Genomic DNA, 21,730 nt, shown 5'->3' with positions numbered 1-21,730 from the left:
GTGTTTAAATTAAAAAAACAAAAACAAAAACACACACCAAAAAACACGAAGCCCCCTTCTCTCTTCTCTTACTGGAGCCCCCCACGAAACACACGGATTTGGGTGGAGCGAGCCCAGACCCGTCGAGGCGCAGCTCGGTCAGGGCGGGAGGCGGCGGGGCGCCGGAGCCTCTTGGCAGCGCCGGGCTTCTGCGGCAGCTCGCAACAGATGCACCGGGACCAGTTGCTCCACACTTTATCTGTTTGCACCGCTTTCTCCTCTCTTCAGTGAATTTCCATGTTGAGGGCACAGCGCCAGAGAGGAGAAAGGTGGGGTGGTGGTGGTGGTGTGGTTGGTGGTGGTGGGCTTTGGGAATGTCCAGTGTGCGAAGCCAAAGAGGGTGCCTACGGGGGATGCCAATAGGCATCGGGCCCGGGGTGGGCTCCTTTCGCCCCCTCTTCCCCTCTTGCTGGGGCCAGACGAACGTTTTGGGCCCTTGAGAGAGGGGCGTGTGCGGTGGTGGCGGCTACTTGTGGGGTGGTGGGGGGTTGGGGGTCGGGGTGGTCCTTGTCCCCTCGGAGCAGCCAGACTGGGAAGAGGAAAGGCGGGGGTCCCGGACCCGGGATGCCCAGGGGTCCTCGCAGGGCCCGGGATGGGGGCCCGCCCCCCCGGCGGTTGCCATGGTGACGCAGGGTCGGTGGCTCCGCGCCGTGGAAACAAAGCCGCCCGCCCGCTCCTCGCCCGAGCTCCTCCTCCGCCGGCGCCTCCCTCCCCTCCCGGGCGCCGCCGCGGCCGGAGCGGCTCCCCGGCCCGCGCCGCCCGCCGCCGCCGCCGCCGCCGCTCACACATCCGCTGCCGCGGCCGCCCGCGGGTCAGGTGAGGCGAGCGCGCCGGCCGCCCGGGGGTTGGCGGGGGCGGAGGCTCGGGCCGGGCGCCGGGGGGTGGGGACGGGGGGCGTCCACCCGCCGCGGGGAGCGGGTCTCCGGGGAGGGGTGCGCCCCCGCCGGACAAGGTCTCTCCGCCGGGCCGCCCCGCAATCCCGGACGGCGCCCCGGGGCGCGGCGGCGGGCGGCAAACTTCGCGGCGGGCGCGCCCGACGGGCCCGGCCCGTCCCGGTTCCGCTCGACCGAGTGCGGGGCGCTGGGGTGCCCGGAGCCAGCGGGGTGCGCGGGGTGAGGCCGTGCGGAGAGGCGGGGGTGGTACCTGTCTACGTTATCCGTCCTTCTCTGTCTCTTTTGGAGTGTTAGCGAGGCTTTTTTGGCGGGGGGGTGGGGGTGGGGCGGGGGGGGGGAGACAAAAAGATACGAAAATATTTCCCTCTGGGACTTTGATGTTGCCGAGTTGATCCTCTTTGAGGGCGGGATGATGCCATAGGTCGCCAAGGGAACAAATGAGACTTTATTATTATTATTATTATTATTTTAAAACAATCTCTGAAAAGTGAGCCCAGGTTTCGATGCCTGGGACGGGAGCATTTTGAGGCGCTTTTAAAGTTCCCTGGGCTTTTGAACATCAGCACCTTTATCTTTGGAATGGGTGCTGGCACCTGTAACTAAATGGGAGAGGTAGCCTGGGATTCCTTCTGGCAATACGAGAGTTAACAGGACCAGTACTTGTAGATTAGATGCTTGGCACCCGTGTCAGCGCTGTTGTTTCTGGAAGGCAATGTGTTCTTGCTTTAAGGAACTGGAAATGCCTTTTTTTTGGTTTCTCTATGTGAGGAAGCAAACCAAAGCACCTCTGAGGGCAGGTGTCTGGGCGGTGTTTGCGTCTGTTTATGAGTGTGGTGAGAGGGTTACGATCGGTTGTCAAGGGCATAGGGTTACCGGATGAAGACCTGCTCAAGTTATGGGTAGTCTCCTCCTTTCTCAACGGGCCCCAACCTTGCCATCATTTCGTGATATTTAGTTTGTAGCAGACCTAGAGTAGATTAAAAATAGAATTGTGAAGACTTAGATATCATCTTTAGGTGTACTTATGTGGAAGAAGACAGTTTTCATTTTTAAGAAGCTGATCAGTGCAGAAGGAAATAAGGTATTTGTTAATTTTTTTGAAATAGGGGATAATAGGAAGATATTGAATTGTATACCCAACTTAGCAAAATAATCTTTAAGTTGGAAGAGGTCAGAGAAAATTTTATAGAAAGCAAGAAATTGTATTTTTGCTTAAAGGTAGTCAATGAGAAGAAACCATTGGCACTGATCATTTTGAATTGCAGTTAAGTTGATTAGAATTATGGATATTAAAGCTACTTGAGGTGTCAGACATAAAGTGATTATCTGATACTTCTCTCTTTTGGGATTTCAACACCTGTTAGCTGGCTGATTACTAGGTTTCTGAGTCTGTTCATATTTGCTAGTAATTTTAAGTAATGTCACTTCATTAGAAGATTGTATTGGAAACTATTAAGAATTGAGTTGCAGCAACAATTTGCAGATTATTTCACAATTGGTTTTGTTATTAAACTGAATCTTAACCTGTAGAGTGATTCACAGACACTCTGCAATGATGGTAGTGAAATGGTACATTGATTAAAATGAAGTTGATCTGTTTTCAGAAGATAACCAGGAGAGGAAAAATAAGCCTTTTTTCACTTGAGCATGAAAGACAACTAGGATGAATATTGAGGCCTTGTCCTGTTCTATAGACAGAATATCGTTTCATGTTTTGTGCTAAAAATAATTAGTTTTGTGTTCTTTCTGAGGCAGCAACAGTACAGCGTTATTCATATCTTTGTTAGCAAATCCAACATTCAAGTGCAAGGATTCTGGACCTGCTTTTCAGCTACATGGGCCCCTCACTATGAGTTCTAGTCTGTGGTCCTTGGTTTGGATTCTGAAGATTGGTGATAGCCAGTGTTAATTCAGCACAGTGATAACTCGTGTTTTGCCTTTGCTACTAGCTCACCCAAGGCACAGGATTCAATATAGTTTGGCATCTTTAAAGCTGGATCACTTTCTGCCAAGAAAATAAAGTCAGTAAACATCAGAAATAAACAGGCATATATTGCAAGCACAGCTTTGTCCTAGTGGTTTATTTACACAAGCTCTGAGGCAAGGAATGAAGCTTTTGTCAGTGAAGTGAAAAACAATAATTTGGCATATTTATATATGTTACTAGCATCACGAGGTAGGTGCGTGACCAAATCAGTTCAGTTGCTCAGTCGTGTCCGACTCTTTGCGACCCCATGAATCGCAGCACGCCAGGCCTCCCTGTCCATCACCAACTCCCGGAGTTCACTCAGACTCACATCCATCAAGTCAGTGATGCCATCCAGCCATCTCATCCTCTGTCATCCCCTTCTCCTCCTGCCCCTAATCCCTCCCAGCATCATAATCTTTTCCATTGAGTCAACTCTTCGCATGAGGTGGCCAAAGTACTGGAGTTTCAGTTTTAACATCATTCCTTCCGAAGAAATCCCAGGGCTGATCTCCTTCAGAATGGACTGGTTGGATCTCCTTGAATGAAAGCCAAAAAAAAAAAAAAGCTGTGATATCTATAGAAGCCCCTTAGGAAATGCAGATGGGAGTGTGCAGTAGGTCCCTGGTTGAGATCGGCCACCTGGTGGAAGTAGGGAACAGCACAGAGCATCCTTAGGTGTAATATGCCAGTTGTCACCGGCTCATTCATAGTAGTAGAAATCTTTTGCATTTCTAAGCTTCAGAGCCTTAAAATTAGAAAAGTCTCAATTTTGTAAAATTATTTTATAATTTTGTAACATCATAATTTTATAGTCTTAATTTAATAATTAAAATAAAACCCTGGTCCTAATTTTTGGTATACGTTGTAAAATTTGGTCTGATAATTATAAACACAGCCTGAAGAATTCTGTAACTTGACTTAGCGAGCATGTCCAAAGAGATAAAAGGAGTCAAGAAATGTTCTCATTTAAGTCAGATTAACATTGTTCTTGTGCCACTGAAAGTCATATTTTTAACCATATGAGCCTGCACGGGCAGCATTAGGCCGTTGGAGGCTTTGTTGGCTGTTTCTGGGTCAGTGTTCTCCAGCAATTTCTAGCTCTGTGATAACGTGATGACTGGTTGGTAATTTATCGTCTCGTACAACGTGTTGTAGCATTTGTAAAAGTGTATTTGTGAAAAAGATGATAGTTTTTTAAAACATAATTTCTTCACTGCCAAAACACTTGGATTTGGATTTGTGGCTGGGGAGAATAATGTTAGCCCTGGGACTTCAAGGAAAAAATGCTGTAAATGTAAGGTATTGTCAGCTGACCTGCTGTGTGTGGTGAGTATTGATTGTAACCACAGTGCTGAGAAAAGGCATGGGAATCCATGCTTGTGGTGATAGGAAGGGGTGTTTGTGCTACGGACAGTTAGTAGAGATTGACGGAGGCTGAGAAACTTCTGTGGGCGTGTGTTTCATTTTTTTCCTGCTCTCAGTTAAAATGAGGGTAAGATCTCTTAAGCCATTTTGTAAACCACTTTACAAAATGGGAAATGCATATATTTATTCAGTCGGACACAGAATTGGAGTGTTATAAACATAGTTCGAGATCAACGCTTGATTTCCATATGTGCCAGTTCTTTGTAGCAATTATATAGAATAGTTTTGGACATCAGTCAGCAAATGTTTATCAGCTGATTCCTTTTCTTTATTCCATATTGCTTGATAAAGTCACCTGAGATTTTATAGTTGAGGAATTACTTGTTTTCCAACTATTACGATTATTCTTATTATATGTGTAACTCATTGTTTATGATACCTAATACCCAAATATTCTATGTTAGCCTTCCTTTTCTTATGGGGAAAAGTTACCAGTTAATTCTTTAATGCTTTGTAAGTAATTGTATACCCTCCAGGGCTTTTAGAAAATATAAGTTGGTTAATTTGTTTTTCAACCAGAATATTAGAAAACTTACTTTATAATGGTGTGTATTAAAAAACTCATAATTCATGTTATAATCTTTTTTTTTCTTTTTAAGCTTTCTTTATTTTACATTGGAGTATAGCTGATTAACAGTGTTGTAAGAATTTCAGGTGGATAGCAAAGGGACTCAGCCATACATATACATGTATCCATTCTCTCCCAAACTCCCCTCCAATCCAGGCCATGTTATAATCCTTAATTTCACATTCTGGACATGTACAAAGGTCGTGTGGTGGATAGGAAAATCTGGAATCCTGTTAGGTGATGAAGTGCTGTTTTCCCTAACTGCCTAGATCTAGATCTCTGCTTCTTTACCTCATAACCAATTGAAGTGAAAGCCAAAGAATCTCAAGATGGAGAGTTCGGTGAGTTAAAAAGTATTGTTCAGTCACTAAGTCGTGTCTGACTCTCTGCAACCTCATGGACTGCTGCACACCAGGCTTCCCTGTCTGGCACTATCTCCTGGAGTTTGCTTAAACTCATGTGCAATCCAACCATCTCATCCTCTGTCACCCGCTTATTCTCCTGCCCTCTATCTTTCCCAGCATCAGGGTCTTTCCCAATGAGTCACGTCAGGTGGCCAAAGTATTGGAGCTTCAGCTTCAGCATCAATCCTTCCAATGAATATTTAGGATTGAATTCCTTTAGGATTGAGTTGTTTGATCTCCTTGTTGTCCAAGGGATTTGAGATTAATATATACTGAGACCTTTCAGGACCGGGTGAAGGGGAGGAAAAAGATGGATGACACAGATCATCTCTTCAGCACCTTGTGGTCCAGAATCCTAAAGCAACTCCCCAGCGAGTGTTTACATGGTTTCCAGAGACTGATCACTCCTACAGCAGAGAGGCTGTTCTGTTCACTTACCCCCACTTTTCCTTACAACCGAGTAAAAAGTGACTCCCCTGAACTGGGATGTAAGTGCACTTTTAATATTATAAACCACAAGTTAGGACATAAGAATAAAGATTTCCACATGATTATAGTGTATAATTGGTCAGGAAAAGTGAAGTCACTCAGTCATGTCCGATTCTTTGCGACCCCATGGACTGTAGCCTGCCAGGCTCTTCCGTCCATGGAATTTTCCAGGCAAGAGTACTGGAGTGGATTGCCATTTCCTTCTCCAGAGGATCTTCCTGACCCAGGGATCAAACCCGGGTCTCCCACATTGCAGGCAGACGCTTTACCATCTGAGCCACTGGGGAAGCCCATAATTGGTCAGGGAGACCAGTTAAATAGCCAAGACAGTAATGGAGCTTGAAAAGAAAACTATGGGTTTGTCCCATGTATTTGGGGGTGTTTAAATGAGAAATTGTTTCTCTGAGTATCAGTCTATTGTGAACCATCTTCCCTCTGTTACAGTCATAGCTGTTCAAGGAAGACATGGCATTTTACACAATTTTATTACTACGTGATGTGTCAGGCAGAGTTGAATTGAAGGACAGATGATTACTCAAACTCCTGAATTGTAAATCTCTAATGAAAGGTTTCTGTGTGGTCTCATCTGGCATTTTGTCTTGTTTCATATGGCTTCCTTAGACCCTGGTTAGCATGATTGCAGTTCCATCTCTTTTCTATCAGTCAAACCCTTGCAAGTGCTTCTTAATGGCCAGGCGCTTTTCTGAATACTTCACAAATATCAATCTATTTAATCTTCTTAAGAACTCTGTGAAGTAGGTACTACTGTGATCCCCATTTTAAGAAGGAGGAAACTGATGTGATCTTTCTGTTATATTATTCTAAAAGTACAGAGGCTTCCCAGGTGGCTCAGTGGTACAGAATCCACCTGCCAATGCAGGAGACACAGGAGACACGGGTTCGACTCCTGGGTTGGGAAGATCCCCTGGAGGAGGAAATGGCAACTTACTGCAGTATTCTTGCCTAGAGAATTCCATGGACAGAGGAGCCTGGTGGGCTACAGTCTATGGGGTCATAAGATTAGAACATGACTGAGCACACACAAGCACGCAGGCAAAATATGTACCAGAATCCTGGCTTCTTTATGTCAAGGAATGCAGCAAACTTTGCTTTTTAATTAACTGATATCAAGTGTAGAAATAAAGGCGTCAATTGTAATGGTACTTCGTTTTTTCCCCCTTATTTTAATAAAAAGGAACAAAACCTAAAGCCAGAATGATTTCTTCAAGAATAAAGCAAGAATTATTTCTTCATAGCATATTGTGACCTATGTCAGTATTTTCTTTACTTAAAAACTAGAACAGACTAATTTATGGAAAAGATACTTTTGAAGATAGTTGTTCTTTCACTTATTATTTGTATTCATATATTAAAAGAATGTATATTTTCGGTGGTGTTAGCTTTGCTATATACATGTGAAGGTATCTTTTACATTTGTCTATTTGGGATTGCCTTATGTGGTGTATCATCAGTCTAGGCACACCTTTTTAAAAAGAATGAAATGTAGTTGATTTGCAGTATTATATTAGTTTTCAGGTGGACAGCACAGTGAGTCAGTATTTTTGCAGGTTATAATCATGGTATGGAGAAGGAAATGGCAATCCACTCCAGTATTCTTGCTTACAGAATCCTGTGGACAGAGGAGCCTGGTGGGCTGCTGTCCATGGGATCGCACAGAGTCAGACATGACTGAAGTGACTTAGCATGCACGCATGCATTGGAGAAGGAAATGGCAACCCACTCCAGTATTCTTGCCTGGAGAATCCCAGGGACAGAGGAGCCAGGTAGGCTGTCGTCTATGGGGTCCCACAGAGTGAAGCGACTTAGCAGCAGCAGGAGCAGCAGCATAATCGTTGTAAGCTACTACAAGATAATGGCTATCATTCCCTGAGCTGTAGGCTCGTCTGGTCTTTTCTCAGTAGCTCTCTCATGTCCTGAGGACCAGGTAATATTCCCTTCTCACTCATTCTCTTCCAAGAGAACTCTGTCTATACCTATTTAAAAAACAAACCAAAACCGAAAAACAACTTAGCATGTTGTTTGAAAACACATATATCTTTTTTGTGTGTGTGTGAAGTGAAAGTGAACGTTGCTCAGTCCTGTCCAACTTTTTGCAACCCCATGGACTATATAGTCCATGGAATTCTCCAGGCCAGAATACTGGAGTGGGCTGCCTTTCCCTTCTCCAGGGGATCTTCCCAAACCAGGGATTGAACCCAGGTCTCCTGCATTGCAGTCGGATTCTTTACCAGCTGAGCCACAAGGGAAGTCAAGGAATACTGAAGTGGGTAGCCTATCCCTTCTCCAGCGGATCTTCCCAACCCAGGAATCGAACCAGGGTCTCCTGCATTGCAGGTGGATTCTTTACCAAATGTGTGCCAGACTGTAAACAAGAACTATGCCTTATTCATTTCCAAAGATAAGATAAATACAAATGTGCTTTCCTTAAATGAATGCCTAAAAGATTTTTTATGTGATATAAAAAGATTATTTTAAAGTCTAGTTCCAAAGTCAGTATTGAGGACCTTACAAGTGTCAATGTTAGGGTCTTAGGAAAGTGACTCAGGTTTCCTGCACGCGTGCATTCTAAGTCATGTTCGAGTCTGTGCGACCCTATGGACTGTAGCCCACTAGGCTCCTCTGTCCATGGGGATTCTCCAGGCAAGAATAGTGGAGTGGGTTGCCGTGACCTCCTCCAGGGATCTTCCCCACCCAGGGGTGGAACTCGCCTCTTTTGTCTCCTGCATTGGCAGAGAGACCACAGCACCATGGGGGAAACAGAGCAGCATTACTTCAGTTATCCAAGCTCCAGTGTGTCATCAGGGCGCTGAAAATCACTGTAGCTTTTAGTTATTTGAAATACAACATAAGAAATCAAAGATCATCGTTTCATTTTCAATTTATTTGGATTCCTGATGGTCATATCTTAAAAGGTTATGTATGTGTATGTGTGGCTCACCCTGGTGGCTCAGAGGTTAAAGCGTCTGCCTGGAATGCAGGAGACCCAGGTTTGATCCCTGGATCGGGAAGATCCCCTGGAGAAGGAAATGGCAACCCACTCCAGTCCTCTTGCCTAGAGAATCTCATGGAGGGAGGAGCCTGGTAGGGAACAGTCCATGGGGTCGCAAAGAGTCGGACGCGACTAAGCGACTTCACCTCACCTGTGTGTGTGTGTGTGTGTGTGTGTGTGTGTGTGTGTGTGTGTATACTCGACTGAGCGACTTCACCTCACCTATGTGTGTGTGTGTGTGTATGTGTGTGTGTATATATATATATATATATCACAAAAAACTCTAGCTAGCTTAATTTTGAAGCACAAGCGGTAATCAAGATTGCCGGGAAGAATATCAATAATCTCAGATATGCAGATGACACCACCCTTATGGCCGAAAGTGAAGAAGAACTAAAGAGACTCTTGATGAAAGAGGAGAGTGAAAAAGCTGGCTTAAAACTCCACATTCAGAAAATGAAGATCATGGTATCCGGTCCCATCACTTCATGGCAAATAGATGGGGAAACAATGGAAACAGAGACTTTATTTTTTTGGGCTCCAAAGTCACTGCAGATGGTGACTGCAGCCATGAAATTAAGACTCTTGCTTCTTGGAAGAAAAGCTATGACCAACCCAGACAGCATATTGAAAAGCAGAGACATTACTTTGCTGACAAAGGTCCATCTATTCAAAGCTATGGTTTTTCCAGTAGTCATGTATGGATATGAGAGTTGGACTAGAAAGAAAGCTGAGCGCCGAAGAATTGATGCTTTTGAACTGTGGTGTTGGAAAAGACTCTTGAGAGAGTCCCTTGGACTGCAAGGACATCCAACCAGTCCATCCTAAAGGAAATCAATCCTGAATATTCATTGGAAGGACTGATGCTGAAGCTGAAACTCCAGTACTTTGGCCACCTGATGTGAAGAACTAACTCATTAGAAAAGACCCTGATGCTGGGAAAGATCGAAGGCGAGAGGAAAAGAGGACGACAGAGGATGAAATTGTTGGATGGCATCACCAATTCGATGGACATGAGTTTGAGTAAGTTCCGGGAATTGGTTATGGACAGGGAAGCCTTTCTGCAGTCCATGGGGTTGCAAAGAGTTGGACATGGCTGAGTGACTAAACGGAACTGAGCTGAAGTTTATACTCGAAGTTATGCATAAGCTTTTGATTATTCAAGTCAAAGAGAGCAAAAAATGGATCTTTAAAAATCATCTACATTTGTCTTTACATTGCTTTTACTATTTTATCTTCTATCTACCCCACCCCGTTATAAACTCATGTTCTCACTGTCTCCATAGAAGAGTGATCAAGTGTTTTACTTTCAGGGGGCTTTTCTTATTTAAGCTATATGAAAAGCAAAATTAAATAAAAGACAGGTGTCCATAAAAGCAAGTAAGGAAACACAGTTCTGTAGGTTCTTTTAATAATAAATATTGTGATAGCTATAATTTATTGATCACTTACCTGGCACCCCAGTAGTCCATTTAGTATGTTATACAAACTATCTCTTGATCTTCACAATCACTCTTCTTTCCTCATCTATAAAATGCTAATAAATAGCTTATCCAAGATCACACAAGGTTGGTAAATTTAAAACCATCATCTGTGTGATAAGTCACAATCTGAAATTGACTATGCTTGCTTTGTTAATCGGAGAAGGCAATGGCACCCCACTCCAGTACTTTTGCCTGGAAAATCCCATGGACGGAGGAGCCTGGTGGGCTGCAGTCCATGGGATCGCTGGGAGTCAGACACGACTGAGCAACTTCACTTTCACTTTTCACTCTCATTCATTGGAGAAGGAAATGGCAACCCACTCCAGTGTTCTTGCCTGGAGAATCCCAGGGACGGGGGAGCCTGATGGGCTGCCGTCTATGGGGTCGCACAGAGTTGGACATGACTGAAGCGACTTAGCAGCAGCAGCAGCAGCAGCAGCAGCTTTGTTAATTGCCAGTCAACAAAGAACGCCTTCCTGCTGCAGTGAACATGCATTTTAATTACCTTTGCTTTGGAAAGAGTGGCTGCCTGGTGGGGAAGATTCAGGATGGTAGGTATGGTCAGTGTTGAAGGGGGAGATGGTTCTCAGGAGGTAATCAAAACCATAGTCCTTGTTTATGTTCATTGCCTCAGACCCCCAGATAGGGTTTTGGTGTAGAAGGAGGGGGCAAAGTCTCCCCCTCCCCCAATCTATTTTTAGAATTAAAAACAAAATTAAAAGGAATTATCTTCTCTTTCCTGAGTTTATTTTGTTTTGTTTTGTTTTGTACTGTGCCCTGGATTCAGAATTAACGCCCCCCGCCCCCGGCAACACACACCCAAAAAGAGGCCAGATGAGATGTTGTAGGATGAAAAGAAATGCAATGAAAAGTAACTCAATACGTGTCATTTCCCTCAGGCTGGACTTTTTTGAGGGTCAGAGCAACATGTTCTCTGTCGCTGCGGGAGAGTTCCTTGTCTTAGAACGCCAGCAGCCTGGAGTCGCAAGGTCAGGATGAAGTTAGAAAACTTGGAAACTGCTCTCATTTGGGTCCCTCCCTTGTGCATCACGGGTTTTTCCTGGAATTCCTAGCGCAAACCTTTCTTGATAGTTACTGGGAAAAAAAGAGAAACAAGATTTTTCGTTAACATCTTAACAGCATGTAAAAGCTCACCTTTTTGAACAACTAGTTATTTTTGTCAGGATGAGCTCTTTCTTTCATGTTCAAGGGCAGTCTGAGAGTCAGCAAAGCACAGTGGTTAAGAGCGTGAATTTTGATGCCAGACAGCTTGTATTTGAACTCCGGCCGTGCTACCATCTAGCTCTATGACCTTAGGGTGGTGGCTTAATAATGCTGTGCCTTCATTTCTTGACTTATAAAATGGGGAGAATATTACTTACTTGGTTGGGTTGTGAGGGTTAAGTGAATTAATATTTGTAAAGTCTTATTAGCTGTTAAGAATCAATTTTGTCTGCAGAAAGGACAATTTCGGTAATATTTTAAGTTTTTACAGGTAAAAATAAATATCGAGTTGCCTTTAAGCGTTTAAGTTACATATCTTCTTATTCTGCTTATAAATCTGCTAAATGTGAGCAATCACAATCCCTTTTTCTTTGATGAAACTTTAGTTCAAATTGAACAGATTGAGTTCCTTAAACTATCAGTCTCGTTTGTAAACTTAGTTAAATTTAAACCCTAAAATATTTTCAATTGTATATATTTATTTAATATATTTGATTTTCTTTTTAAACAAATCAGATGCTCAGTGGGCAAATGTATGATTCAAATGAGTGAAGCCTTTCCAAGTACTTAGCTCAATTTCCTTTGACTATTCCATCACTTACAAAATTAATATTTTATAGACATAGCCAAATCCTCTTAAACACTTCAATCTAAATAAATCATATGTCTAAATATAGCTCACATTTTAAGGAGAATCACATGTCAGTTTATGTCAGATTCTTTTAAACATTAAAAACGTAATAATTATGCACAAACTGTTCCAGTTAATATAAAACATATTTCTAAAATATTCTAAAAAATATTAACGTGAGTCTCATTTTCCTTGTGGTCTCTATGCTACTGTGCACGCCCAGTCTCGTCTGACTCTTTTCAATCCCGTGGACCAGAGCCCACCACGCTCCTCTGTCCGTGGAATTTTCCAGGCAAGAATACTGGAGTGGGTTGCCATTTCCTACTTCAAGGGTTCTTCCTGACCCAGGATCCAACTTGAGTCTCTTGAATCTCCTGCATTGGCAGGGGGGTTCTTTACTCCTGTGCCACCTGAGAGTCTCTGTTTGATTCTAAACTTTCTCTAGATTGGAGAGGCACTTACCCGTTAGAAAGAAGTGTATTATTTCGGGTAAGCTGGAGGTACCATTTTAGGTGAACTTTTGTTATCATCCCATTCCACATTGATTTCAAGTTACTGTTTGACTCTTTTTCATTAAAATACGGCTCCTTATGGATCACAGATTTAAGGCTTAGATACTGCACGTGGGCTGCGTACATCCTGAGTAATATTCCCGTGACCTTCGTGCACAGGCTTCACCCATTTTTTGTAGTCACCATGACAACCAGTGATTCCAAACCATGCTCTTTAGATATAGTATTGGCATTTTAATCTTTAGACGGATACTGTCCAATATGTAATTTTACATTTCAGGTAGGCATATTTTTACTTTTGAAGGTGTCAACCCTATATTTAGCCCATGAATTTTTTGGTTTTATAAGAGAATATATTCATTTACATAGGTAAAATAAATGATATATATACTGTTTAATAGTTTAGCATATTAAAATGTCAGACATACTAACTACAGCATCAATGATATTTCCGTGAATAGAATTGGAGTTTCTTATTAAACTGATTCTACAAATACATTTTCATCAATTGATGTGTTTTATAAGACATATTTCATGTAGCAGCTATTTTTTTTAGATGGAGCCATCTTTTGAAATCAGGATAGAAAAATAAAATTAAAATAACTGTGGTTAAATTGTGGGATTTAGGTTAAAAATATTGTGGTAGTGCCTTTTTTAAAAGTTTTACTGAAGATTCCTTAAAAAAAAAAGTAAGATAGAGCTACCATATGACCCAGCAGTTCTACTCCTGGGCGTGCATCTAGAGAAAACTCTCAAGATTGAAAAGATACATGCATCCCAATGTTCATAGAAGCACTGTGTACATAGCCAAGACGTGGAAGCGACCTAAATATCCATTGACAGATGAATGGATAAAGATGTGGTATATGTATATATGTACATATATATATATATACATATAAACAATGGGAAATGTCAGTTAAGTTCAGTTCAGTCGCTCAGTCGTGTCTGACTCTTTGTGACCCCTTGAACCACAGCACGCCAGGCCTCCCTGTCCATCACCAACTCCCGGAGTCCACCCAAACCTATGTCCATTGAGTCAGTGATGCCATCCAACCATCTCATCCTCTGTCGTCCCCTTCTCCTCCTGCCCTCAATCTTTCCCAGCATCAGGGTCTTTTCAAATGAGTCAGCTCTTAGCATCAGGTGGCCAAAGTAGAGTTTCAGCTTCAACATCAGTCCTTCCAGTGAACACCCAGGACTACTCAGTCCTAAAAAAGATTGAAATAATGCCATTTGCAGCAACATGGACGGACCCAAGGTTTATATTAAGCGAAGTAAGTCAGGCAAAGGGAAATATCACATGATATCACACGTGGACTCTGAAATACGATACAAATACACTTTTTTACAAAACAGAAACAGACTCACAAACAGAAAACAAACTGGCCAGGTTGGTGAGAGTAGGCAAGAGGTAAAAGGAGGGAACTTTGCATATTGAAATCCTAGAATCTATTCTAGGGAGAATATGGCTTCTAGAACAGGTAGAGTTGGGGAGGGGATGGAGTGAAGTGGGGAGGGGATGAGGGAGTGGCTGGTGAGGAAGCAGAAGTCAGATTAGGAAGACATTAACATGTTTTCAAGCTGGAATCAAGATTTCAGGGAGAAAGATCAACAACCTCAGATATGCAGATGATAGCACTCTAATGGCAGAAAGTGAAGAGGAACTAAAGAGCATCTTGATGAGGGTGAAAGAGGAGAGTGAAAAAAGCTGACTTGAAATTCAACATTCAAAAAAACGATGATCATGGCATCCAGTCCCATCTCTTCATGGCAAATAGAAGGGAAAAAGGGGAAGCAGTGACAGATTTTATTTTCTTGGGCTTCAAAACTTCTGTAGATGGTTCCTGCAGCCGTGAAATTAAAAGACACTTGCTCCTGGGAAGGAAAGCTATGACAAGTTTAGACAGTGAATTAAAAAGCAGAGACGGCACTTCACTGACAAAGGTCTGTATGGTCAAAGCTATGGTTTTTCCAGTAGTCATGTATGGATGTGAGTGCATGTGTGTGTACTCAGCCATGTCCGAGTCTTTGTGACCCCGTGGACTGTAGCCCACAAGGCTCCTCTGTCCATGAAATTTTCCAAGCAAGAATACTGGAGTGAGTTGCCATTGCCTTCTCCAGAGGATCTTCCCAACCCAGGGATCAAACCCATATCTCCTGCACTGAATGGCAGATTCTTTACAGATGTGAAAGTTGGACCATAAACAAGGCTGAGCACCAAAGAATTGATGATTTCGAGTTGCAGTGCAGGAGAAAACTCTTGAGAGTCCCTTGGACTGCAAAGACATCAAACCAGCCAGTCCTAAAGGAAATCAACCCTGAACATTCACTGGAAGGACTGAAGCTGAAGCTTAATACTTTGGCCACCTGATTTGAAAAGCTGACCCTTTGGAAAAGACCCTCATGTTGTGAAAGAGTGAAGTCAACAGGAGAAGGAGGTGGCAGAAGATGAGATGGTTAGTCATGTCCACTGACTCAGTGGACATGAATTTGAGCAAACTCTGGGAGATAGTGGAGGCAGAAGATGAGATGGTTAGTCATGTCCACTGTCTCAGTGGACATGAATTTGAGCAAACTCTGGGAGACAGTGGAAGACAGAGGAGCCTAGTGTGCTACAGTCCCTGGAGTTGCAAAGAGTTGGACAAGACTTAGTGACTAAACAACAGCACGGTATTTTCAGCCGGGGCATAAGTGATTGCTTTTGAGTTCTAGAAAATCTCTCTGGTTGCTGAGTGTAGACTTTTCAGAATCACTTTCTTTTATCTGTTTTGTGTTTTGTGTATCACGTAGAGACTTAAGGAAGCATTGTTTTTCTTTTTAAGTAAACTTGTGTCATTAATAGTTAGCATGCAGCCAGAAAGGTATACAAGGCAGAACGTGACATACAGCTCTATGCATTTTCACTAAGTCACTAGTTATCACCTGTGTAATCATCTGTTTTACTTTTCGCATTTAGATCTATAATCCTCTTGGAATTGAGTTTTGTATATGGTGTGAGGTAGGGGTGAAGGTTATTTATATCTATGTAAATATCCTGTTGACTCAGCATTATCTGTTATAAAGGTCATCCTTTCTCCCCTAAATTGCAGTGGCCCTTCTTTCATCAATCAAATAATCATGTAATGTTTGTGAATCGGTTTCTGGACTCTCTGTATTCTGTTCTATTGGGCTATTTCTTTAATAAAATGCCTTAAATTATTGTCGTTCTGATGTCAGGTTGAGTAAGTCTTTCATTTTTGTTTTTCTCCTTTTTTTGCCTCTTTCTTAGTGTTTAGCATTTACATAAAAATCCTAGAATCATTCTATCAATTTCCACACACACAAAACCTGGCCGAGGCTTGGGTTGGGATTGCATTGAATTTGTAGATCAGTTTGGGAGAGTTTACTGTCTTTACGATATTGACTCTTCTAATCAATGAATGCTACAGGTTGTCTTTAATATTTTCAAGTTCTTTTTTTTTTTTTAATAAGAAAAAAAACTTTATTTGAAGTGTTCACAAGAATTTTAACATAGTAAACCTCAACTCAAACATTGACACACAAACAATAAAAAATATTAAAGAGTATCATCATACATTATTTTGGCAAAACAAGATGGTCCAAGTTCTTGTCACAAAACATTGCATAGTGACATTTTTCCTGTCAAATGACTAACTAGATGAAAATACCACATTTCTTTTGTGTCCTTAAGAATATGTAGGTCATTTATCGATTATTGAGTTTTGAGAAGATTCATCTACAATATATTCCTCTGAAAGCTCATAACCTGACCAATTTTGCCATCATTAACAGAGTCTAAGAGTGCTGCTACCTGCCTCTTTCCATTTATCCTCTGATTCATCTAATAAAGTTCTATTGGTAGCATTCATGTATATCTTTCATCAACTTATATTCTTTTTGTTGTTATTGCAAATGACATCTTTTACCATTTCATCTTCTAATTTTTGTTGCCTGTACAAATCTGTTGCAATGTGGCAGATTTTCTTGTATTGACCTCGTTTCCAAGGATTTTGCTCCATTCATTTCTTAGTCTTAATAGTTTACCCATAGATTCATTTGGATTTTCTTTGTGCATGATCATTTTATGTAGGGAAGAGTTTTATTTTTTACTGTCCAGTTCTTATACTTTCCATTTATTTATTTTTTATTGCCTTGTTGCACTAGGGCCTCAGTTATAATTTTGAATAGTAGTGATGATAACATATATTTCTGGTTCCCAAAATCAGGAAGGAGAGCTTTCAGTATTTAAAGTAGGGCATTTACTTAGGAGTCTGGTTGAAAACTTTTTTGTTAAAGAAAACTCTCTAATTTCTAATTTGATAGGCAGTTAACTATGAACATGTGTTGACTTTTATCAAATGCTTTTTCTGCAGCTACTGGATTGTCATATAATTTGTTTCTCCTTTATTTTGTCAACATGGTAATCATATTAAAAAACATTAAAACAGTCTCATGTTCCTGTCATAAACCCAACAGATGTGCTATCATTTTTGTGTTTGATTGGATTCAATTTGCTAATATTTTAAGAATTTTGCTTCTGTGTTTGGGAAGGGAGGTTAGCTTGTGGTTTTCCTTTTGTGTAATGAACTTGCCTTGTTTTGGCATCAAGGATATGCTGGTCTTATAAAATCAATGGGGAAGTGTTTCCCTCTTTTGTTCAGTTCTCTGGAAGAGATTGGTATTACTTCTGTCTTCAGTGTTTGATAGAAAATTTATTAGTGAAGGCATCTGAGACTGGAGTTTTCTTTGTAGCAAAGTTTTATATTATGGATGTAATTATGTTAAGTACAGGCCTAGACATATTTCTATATACCATTTCTTGTGTCCAGTTTAACTTTTTTTGGACTAAAATTAGATGTTGTCTACCTTTTTTGAGAAAGATACTTAGATTATTGATTTTCAGTCTGCATTTCTAATGTATGCATTCACAACTCTACGTTTTCCTTTAAACTGTGGTTTTAATAGCATCCTAGAAGTTTTGATGTTGTATTTTAATTTTTCTGCTCAAGATGTTTTAAAATGGTCATGGTACTTTTTTCCTTTGACCTTTAGGTAACTTAGACACTTGCTATGAAGTCTGTCTCCCCATGATGAGTCTACACACTGATGTCTCTGCTGAGTTTTTTTCCCTCGTCTTTTATTTTTAAAGCTTGGCTTCCTGGGGATCTTTTCTGTGTGTGCATAGCTGTACGTTCAGCCAGAGACAGAGGTTGTGCGCAATTTTCTCAAGCCAGGAAGACTTCCCCTCTCTATGGACAGAGCTGCATGTGGCCTGGGAAGTCCATTCGAGTTCAGGGCATTTTCAAGTCTGCTCTCGTTTTTACTTCCACGGGCACTCATGTCTTCTCTATGCAGGTATTCAGACTCTGCTGTGAATGTGTTCGTGTTTTACACATTAGTCTCTGAGATGTATGTGCTCAGCCTCTGGTTAACCCCAGGCTATGTGGAAAAGTTTTCAAGCCTGTCTTTGCCATCTTAACTTCCGGAACATCCCGTCTATGGCTTGTCTCAAATTGTTTTCTTAGGCTAGCAGAAATGCTGTCTCTATTAGCTTGTAACCGAGATCACCACCTTGAACAACACTGTTTCGTATCAAGTGAGCTTCCGTGACAGTGGCAGCGGAGCTGCTGTTTCTCGCAATTGGTCGTGCCCTGGGTGAAGTAGCATGCTGCTGGGCGGGGGCGGGGGGTGATGGGAGGGCCCAGGCAAGAGCTCTCAATACTTAGGTTAAGCTCGCCAGAGTTCTCCTCTGTTTGTTGTTTGCTGGAATTTTCAGAATGCCGAAATGATTGTATTTGACAGTTCTGACTGGCTTTATAGTTGCTTTGTGGGGAGATGATTTATCAACCTCTTCATCATGCCAAAGTGAATCTGTTCTAGCTATTGTATTTTTGAGATTTACAATCTTTATTTGATTTTTACCTTTCCTTTTTCTCTTTAAAACAGGTCCCAGTTCTCTGGTGTAATTCTTCACTTGTCATTTTTTTTTTTGGACATATTAATCATATTTCTTTTAATGTCCATGTTGGATAACTTCCAGTATTTGGATCACCAGTGGGGTCACTTTATCTCATGTCTCCCCACCCCACACCTCTGCCCTGATTTTAGACATTTCGTCTTATCCCCTCACACGATATTTTTGTTAGAGTGTCAGAGCGTGTATTTGTAAAAATTGTAAGAAGCTCTGAATGATGCAATCTTTCTTCAGAGTGCAGTAAGTTTTCTTCTGGAAGACAGTTAGGGGGCTGCTTGTTTTGATTCGGTCAAGAATCGAGACGATGTGATTCTGAGTTTCGTTTGTTTTTCTGGCTGCCCTGAGTCTTCACTGCTTTTGTGCGGGCTTTCTCTAGTTGTGACACATGGAGGCTCTCCTTCCTTGTGGTGCTCGGGCTCTCCTTGCGGTGGCTTTTCCTGTTGGGGAGCCTGGGCTCTAGTGTGCTGGCTTCAGTAGTTGTAGCGCTCGGGCTTATCTGCCCCGAGGCATGTGGAATCTTCCCCCACCAGGGATCGAACCCGTGTCCCCTGCATTGGTGGGTGGATTCTGGTCCACCGTGGCAGAGTTTTATTCTTCTTGAGGAATATCTTACTTTGATATTCTTTTATTCCTGGGGCACAAGCTTTTAGAGATCCCAATTGAAACCTAAGGTGTTTGCTGGGGGCTTCCTCCTTGGTGAGCCTGAGCCCCACTTTCTTTTCTTCAGTCCTACAGATCTACCAAAATCTCTGCTGAGTATTTTAACCTCACGTGTGCCACTGTTTTCTGGCTTCTCAGAGTGTGCAGCTTAGGAATCTTGAAGGGAAATGTTTTGTGGAATGTTAGTCTTGCTCTCTGCACCTATCTTTTCTTTGGTGTCTTGGCTCATCCAGTCCTACTCACTTTGGTAAACCTGAACTCTAATTCTTGAGCACATACCGCTGAACCAAAATATTTGAACCACCACTTTCTTCATGGTCTACTGGCCCCCAAGTGTACACAGAAATTGTGTGCACTTGACCATCGACGTGGCAGATCATGGCAAGTTACCCACTTTAGTGCTTTTCCCTTCTCTCCAGCAACTTGTCTCTCAAGTCCTGGTTGCTTGGGTTGCTGTTTAAGGACTCGAACAGCTTTTTGCTTTTTTCAATCTTATCTCCTCTTTCTTCATGGGATTACTGGTCTGATAGCAACTACTTCACTCTTTATGGAAGTGGAGCTCCACAAAAGTATTCTTAGTGTCATTATACTTTATTTGATCTAAGTTGACAGATGTATGATCATGCAATTTTTTTCTCTAGATTAGAATCTTGGAATAATCAAGGAGTCTCCTGAAGATACAATAACTAGACTGGAAAGACTGAAAAATCATCTTGCAAAATTTGAACTAGGGAAATTTTACTCAAAATATATCAGTAGCTAAGAGACAAAATTGTTTTGCATAAATTGACCTGCAGTGTTATTATAATTTTGGTCTTATGAATGCTTTATTTTGAATTACTTCTTACAGTAAAATTAATCATGACTATATAAGGAAATTTTACAAAAATTTGATAATGACTTTTAGTGTGTGGATCACAGCAAACTATGGAAAATTCTGAAAGAGATGAGAATACCAGACCACCTTACCTACCTCTTAAGAAACCTGTTTGCAGGTCAAGAAGCAGCAGTTAGAATCGGACATGGAACAGCAGACATGGAACAACAGTTAGAATTGGACATGGTTCCAAATTGGGAAAGGAGAACGTCAAGACTGTGTATTTTCACCCTGATTATTTAACTTATATACAGAGTACATCATGCAAAATGCCGGGCTGGATGAATCTCAAGTTGGAATCAAGATTACCAGGAGAAATATCAATAACCTCAGATATGCAGATGACACCACCTTAATGGCAGAAAGCATAGAAGAACTAAAGAGCCTCTTGATGAAGGTGAAAAAGGAGAGTGAAAAAGCTGGCTTAAAACTCAACATTCAAAAAACGAAGATCATGGCATCCAGTCCCATCAGTTCAGTTCAGTTCAATCACTCAGTCATGTCAACTCTTTGCAACCCCATGAATGGCAGCACGCCAGGCCTCCCTGTCCATCACCAACTCCCGGAGTTCACTCAGACTCACGTCCATCGAGTCAGTGATCCAGCCACCTCATCCTTTGTCGTCCCCTTCTCCTCCTGCCCCCAATCCCTCCCAGCATCAGGGTCTTTTCCAATGAGTCAGCTCTCCGCATCAGGTGGCCAAAGTATTGGCGTTTCATCTTCAACATCAGTCCTTCCAGTGAACATCCAGATGGATGTTTAGGATGGACTGATTGGATCTCCTTGCAGTCCAAGGGACTCTCAAGAGTCTTCTCCAACAACATAGTTCAAAAGCATCAATTCTTTGGTGCTCAGCTTTCTTCACAGTCCAACTCTCACATCCATACATGACCACTGGAAAAACAATAGCCTTGACTAGATGGACCTTTGTTGGCAAAGTAATGTCTCTGCTTTTTAACATGCATCACTTCATGGCAAATAGATGGGGAGACAGTGGAAACAGTGACAGACTTTATTTTCTTGGGCTTCCAAAATCACTGCATTTGGTGACCGCAGCCGTGAAATTAAAAGATGCTTGCTTCTTGAAAGAAAAGCTATGACCAACCTAGACAGTGTATTAAAAAGCAGAGAGATCACTTTGCTGACAAAGGTCTGTACAGTCAAAGCTATGGTTTTTCCAGTAGTTATGTATGCATGTGCAAGTTGGACCATAATGAAGGCTGAGCGCCAAAGAATTGCTGCTTTCCAACTGCAGTGCTGGAGAAGACTCTTGAGAGTCTTTTGGACAGCAAGGGGATAAAACCAGTCATTCCTAAAGGAAATCAACCCTGAATATTCATTGGGAAGACTATTGTTGAGGCTAAAGCTCTGATACTTTGGCCACCTGATGCGGAGAGCTGACTCATTGGAAAAGACCCTGATGCTGGGAGGGATTGGGGGCAGGAGGAGAAGGGGACGACAAAAGATGAGATGGTTGGATGGCATCACCGACTCAATGGACGTGAGTTTGAGCAAACTCCTGGACATAATGAAGGACAGGGAGGCCCGGCATGTCCAGCGGGTCACAA

General features: G+C 42.1%; 1 protein-coding gene across 2 annotated transcripts in view; it reads left to right on the top strand.

Moving 5' to 3' along the window:
* The first annotated feature begins 40 nt into the window (after positions 1-40).
* The window catches only part of RNF182 (ring finger protein 182), a 51,269-nt gene continuing 29,579 nt past the window's right edge, over positions 41-21,730 (top strand). The window contains exon 1 of one of the 2 annotated variants that reach the window (XM_059880341.1): positions 41-308. The gene's annotated coding sequence lies outside the window, so the exon portion shown is untranslated. 2 annotated transcript variants of the gene reach the window in all.

Source organism: Bos taurus, chromosome 23 (assembly GCF_002263795.3).
Source record: "Bos taurus isolate L1 Dominette 01449 registration number 42190680 breed Hereford chromosome 23, ARS-UCD2.0, whole genome shotgun sequence".
NCBI lineage: Eukaryota > Metazoa > Chordata > Mammalia > Artiodactyla > Bovidae > Bos > Bos taurus.
The sequence above is the reverse complement of the archived record's forward strand: the minus strand, read 5'-3'. Positions and strand labels throughout refer to the sequence as shown.